Raw genomic sequence first — 6,000 nt, forward strand, 5'->3', positions numbered from 1 at the left:
GTGATTAATGATGGTCTGATTATATACGTTTTATAGCACTTTTTAACAGTGCCCAACTGAGGATTCTCTATCTATGTATTTACCTAATATCATGGTTCCATATTGAGTTCAGACGCACCCTGCGCATGCACTGTGATGGCCCATGATGCTGTGCCTGTTTCCATGCTGACAGAGCAACCTACGTGCCTACATAATGGCACTGTTGCATCATCATGTGGGTACGTCTCAAGATGCAGGTCTGGTTCTGGCATGAGCGCTGCGGTAGTGGATTTCATCACATCATGTCAGGTGTGCATCATAATTAAACCTTAAATGTTACCTATTTTGCCCCCTACATAATACCCCTATTTGCACTCATTTACTGCCTCCTGATGAAGACAGCTCCGTTACGAAACTTCCGTTGAGGACTTCTTTCTTTTTTCAGTGGACCAGACCATCTCCATTATGGGTATATACTGACTATATATTATCTGTCTTTTATGATGTATATAAGGCAGAAAAGTTTTTCCCAGCTATCTCTGGATGTCACAGTAATACTAGTGTTTGATGCATTTGGCGTCATTATTGTAAACTATATTGCTTTTTGCAATTTCTGCATTGTACCAGATTTTTGTAGTGCTGCTAAACAAGGTACAAATTTAATATGCACATATTTCTTGTTTCAGAGACAATTGTGGTGCCATGTTACACACTGCGTAGCCTTGGTAAAAAAATATTTTATACTCCAATGGAGGGGGGGGGGGGGAGTTTAAGGGGTATTTTACCTGTTCCCTCAGATTATTGATGCAGTATTCTACTGTAGATGTATATTTTCTCACATACATTTTCTATATATAGACAGATACAAGTCCACACATTTGGGTTCCAAAGTATACACTCAGTGTGCTTCCTTGTCCACAGCAGTACTATGGGGCTATTTTCCATCTCACACTCGTTGTCTCACCAATTTTTGTTATTTGTCTTATTACTTCTATAAACTTTAGCAATTTTATACATGGTGTCGATGTTCTTTATTTAAAATAGTTATTGGCTCACTTTGTAGGTTATATAGCCCTATAAAACCCTGATCCCAAGCAGTCACCACCATTTTCATGTGAGTTAAGCATAAAGAGAGATGTGACAAGACTCTCATGCACTAGGGAAAGTGTTGTTGCAATATGCAAACTGTTAATAGAGAGTACAGGGAGAGTGTAGCCATGTGCATCGCTGTACAGTGCACCAACATTTATAGCTAATCCTTTCTGTTAGTGAAATAGTTACTGTGTGTCATTGATAAAGGCACGTCTAAAATATCGCCATGTGCATCACTGTTCAGTGCACCGACAATCATTGGCTAATCGGTTCTGTTAGCTATACAGATATTACACACTATGGCAAACAGAGAGCTGCCTGGGCCCTGCAAAGGAATGGGCTGTGGGAAAAATTATGCTGTAGCTGGCACAAGTAGCAACAGAAGGAGGAGTGGTAACAGCCGCAGCAACAGGCCAGAGCTGCCACTGTTGTTCAACGATCGCGTTTTTACCAACAATCCAGCTGTACTGGAATGGTTGACTTCCTCTTCACAATCATCTCAAGTTACAACAGATACACACAGCCAGGAATCGGTGGGTTCCTCTGACACCACACTTAGTTGCATGGCCCAGGAACTGCCTCTATGCCCTCAACTCTCCTGAACTTGCCTCTTGCCTTTGCTGTAGCTTCTGTTAGCCAAGTAATGATAGCTGTTGGCTCTGCTCTGCTTTTCAGCAAGGATGGTAAGCAGTTACATTTCACCCCAGACTTGGAGGAGAGGTCTGCTGCGGACTCCTCTAGGCGTGCAACTACCAATGATGACAGTTGGGCGTGAGCACATCTTGCATGGATTTTGGCTTACAAATACTGATCAAATACTGATGCAAAATGCACCATACTGACCAAATACTAACCATGTAAATCAGACTTCACATATTCTCAAACTATAGAATCAATTTTTTCTTGGATGCATCAGAAGAATGAAAATATTAAAAATTAATTCAGAACGAATCATATTTCTTGTCGAACTTCGGCGGAACTTCGTCACAAAGCACATTTCTTTGTAAGTAGTGGGTGTGATGACAGGAAGTGGTAATTACACCGCCCCCCCCCCCCCTTCCTCCATAGCAGTAATCCGGTGTAAAAATAAAATAAAAAATGTAATTATACTTAAAGAGACAGCTGCCTTCATCTTGATTGAAGATCTAGCAAGAAATCTTGCATGGCCCGTGATTAAGTCATCGCGTCGGCCAGCGTGGTGATGTCGTGCGTCACTGCATACGAGATTTTTTTTTGCATTTCAGGTAAAATCGAATTGTTATCACGAAACACAAGGAAAATTGGCTTTACGGTGAATCAAATTTTCCATGAAATGCAGATCAAATTCCATTTCAGGGAATTCAATTCCGCCAAAAATATAAATCTCCCCCAAATGTGCTTTTGCTTTCCTTTTGCATTTTTACAGTACTATGCCAGTGAATTTCTTTCAAATCTTTGTTTATTGCAAGTGAAAGAAATCAATAGTTAACAAAGTAGGGCAACACGCCCCCAAAAATCATGAAGACAATATGAGCAAAAAATAAGACATGGGTTACAGTGAACTTTTGGTAACAGGTGATGGTACACGGATGGCATAGGTATAAGCAAGAGACTGCAGGTCCTCAAGGAACACACAGGAACGCATCCAGTTATGAACTGTAGTAGCAGAGAAAACAAAACAAATAGCCTCTAAGGCAGAGAAGGTAAATCCCATAGCTCCAAAAAGCATTAATTAGAGACAAGATTATGCCCGGCTACAGGTTCTTGTGCGGAGAGCAACCATACCACTCCAGCAATGGCTTCCACATAGTCAAAAATGTATCATGAGAGAGTGTCACCCAGCTGGATAATTCCTCAAATCTATGAATTTCATTTACCTTCTATACTCATTCTTCCACGGAAGGGGCTTGTTGAGACAGCCCAGACAACTTAGGCATCTGGGAAGAAAAACAAACGAACCAGCACCTCCATAATAAGTAAATTTGAGAGCGCAGGTGCACGCTACCCTGAAACACAATTGGATTAGTAGAACTACAGGTAACGGCACACTGCTAGTCAATTGCACAAAGATAAAAGCAAACACTGAAAAAATAATGGCTTCTAATCAGATGGGTCCTACTCTAGCATGCCTCTCCTGGGGTTACAGCCTACAATCTGGGCAAAGTAGTACCAAGCTGTATCCTACATGCCTCTCTCAGGCTGTGAGCCAGGAGAGGCATGCTAGAGTAGGACCCATTTGATTAGAAGCCACCTTGACGTCTGGTAGATGGGCTCGACATATGTATTGATCAATTATATGCGCAAAGAGCTTCTAACTGCACTTGCAGTAAGTATGGCCACCAAGCCGCCATTATTTTTTCAGTGTTTGCTTTTATCTTTGTGCAATTGACTAGCAGTGTGCTGTTACCTGTAGTTCTACTAATCCAACTTAGGCATCTGGTCAGCCTTTGGTGCTTCCTTAACTGGCGATAGATTTAAAGGGCAAGAACTTCCCTCTCTGTGGGACCTCCAGACTTCGCAAATGGCCCCTAACTGGACCTCCATACATTATTCGCACTTCTCCCAATATGCCATAGGTATATACAAACTGCCCCTAGGAATTGTATTCCTTTCTGGTTAGATGTATTAGTCAACTCAGACAGACCGTTAAAGAAGATTGTATCCCTTCTCTACCACAAGCTACTTAGTCTAGGGGGCCCCAACAGACCGGCTTTTATACATAAATTGGAGGAGGAGTTGGGTACATCGCTGTCTGATGAAAAGGTCTCTATCATTCTCCAGAGTTCTCATGGGTTCTCCAGGTGCTTAAGAGTGCAAGAGAACTCTTTTAAGTTACTGACCAAGTGGTACCGTTCTCCGGATATTATTCAAAAGATGGACCCAACTTCATCTGGGATGTGCTGGAGATGTCAGGAGGAGAGGGGAACATTATACCACATATGGTGGTCATGTAGGGAAATTGCCCCATTCTGGTCTGCTATTCAACATACAGTCATGTGAAAAAATTAGGACACCCTTTGAAAGCATGTGGTTTTTTGTAACATTTTTAATAAAAGGTTATTTCATCTCCGTTTCAACAATACAGAGAGATTAAAGTAATCCAACTAAACAAAGAAAACTGAAGAAAAGTCTTTTCAAGATCTTCTGTAAATGTCATTCTACAAAAATGCCTATTCTAACTGAGGAAAAAGATAGGACACCCTTGCCCCTAATAGCGAGTGTTACCTCCTTTGGCTGAAATAACTGCAGTGAGACGGTTCTTGTAGCCATCTACCAGTCTTCGACATCGGTCTGAGGAAATTTTACCCCACTCCTCAATGCAGAACTTTTTCAGCTGTGAGATGTTTGAGGGGTTTCTTGCACGTACAGCCCTTTTCAAGTCACCCCACAGCATCTCAATGGGATTCAAATCTGGACTTTGACTTGGCCATTCCAGGACTCTCCATTTCTTCTTTTTCAGCCAATCTTTGGTTGATTTACTAGTATGTTTTGGGTCATTGTCATGTTGCATGGTCCAGTTCCGCTTCAGCTTTAATTTTCTAACTGATGGTCTCACATGTTCTTCAAGCACCTTCTGATACACAGTAGAATTCATCGTGGATTCTATGATGGTGAGCTGACCAGGTCCTGCTGCAGCAAAGCAGCCCCAAACCATGACACTTCCACCTCCATGCTTCACAGTTGGTATGAGGTTCTTTTCTTGGAATGCTGTGTTTGGTTTACGCCAAACATGTCCTCTGCTGTTGTGTCCAAATAATTCAATTTTGGACTCATCTGTCCAAAGAACATTATTCCAGAAGTCCTGGTCTTTGTCAACTTTATCTCTGGCAAATGTCAGTCTGGCCTCGATATTTCTCTTGGAAAGCAAAGGTTTCCTCCTTGCACACCTCCCATGCAAGTTAAACTTGTACAGTCTCTTTCTGATTGTAGAGGCATGTACTTCTACATCAACAGTAGCCAGAGCCTGCTGTAGTTCTCGAGATGACACTTTAGGGTTTTTGGAGACCTCTTTTAGCATCTTGCGGTCTGCTCTTGGGGTGAACTTGCTGGGGCGACCAGTCCTGGGCATGTTGGCAGTTGTTTTGAAAGCCCTCCACTTGTAGACTATCTTCCGGACAGTGGAATGGCTGATTTCAAAATCTTTTGAGATCTTTTTAAATCCCTTCCCAGACTCATAGGCTGCTACAATCTTTTTTCTGAAGTCCTCTGACAGCTCTTTTGCTCTCACCATGGTGCTCACTCTCACTTCAACAGTCAGGAGCACACCAAACTAAATGTCTGAGGTTTAAATAGGGCAAGCCTCATTCAACATGCAGAGTAACGATCTACTAATTATGTGCACCTGGTGTGATATACCTGTGTGAGATCTGAGCCAATTTAAGAGGGAATACATGTGAGGGTGTCCTATCTTTTTCCTCAGTTAGAATAGGCATTTTTGTAGAATGACATTTACAGAAGATCTTGAAAAGACTTTTCTTCAGTTTTCTTTGTTTAGTTGGATTACTTTAATCTCTCTGTATTGTTGAAACGGAGATGAAATAACCTTTTATTAAAAATGTTACAAAAAACCACATGCTTTCAAAGGGTGTCCTAATTTTTTCACATGACTGTATATGCCCTCTCTCGGCACCCATTTCTCCCTCCTCAGTGCTTTTGAACGTGCCTACTAGTGATTTCCCTCTACACAAACACTCCCTGCTAGCACACCTGGTTTCAGCAGCGAAACTATTAATCCCCCTTCACTGGCTATGCCAGTGAATTTCAATAAATGTCCAGTGCCTATTTCTTACATTGCATTCCTGTTTTGGTATATTATTGCGGGCATTATGTATGAAGTATACAAAACAGTTTGCACTTTAAATCTACAGTACAGTATGTGAAGACATAGACATAAGATAAGGAAATTATAAGATAGGTTTGCTAACATAAACAGAAATACAGTACATATGA

The sequence above is a fragment of the Bufo gargarizans genome, chromosome 1 (assembly GCF_014858855.1).
Source record: "Bufo gargarizans isolate SCDJY-AF-19 chromosome 1, ASM1485885v1, whole genome shotgun sequence".
Classification (NCBI taxonomy): domain Eukaryota; kingdom Metazoa; phylum Chordata; class Amphibia; order Anura; family Bufonidae; genus Bufo; species Bufo gargarizans.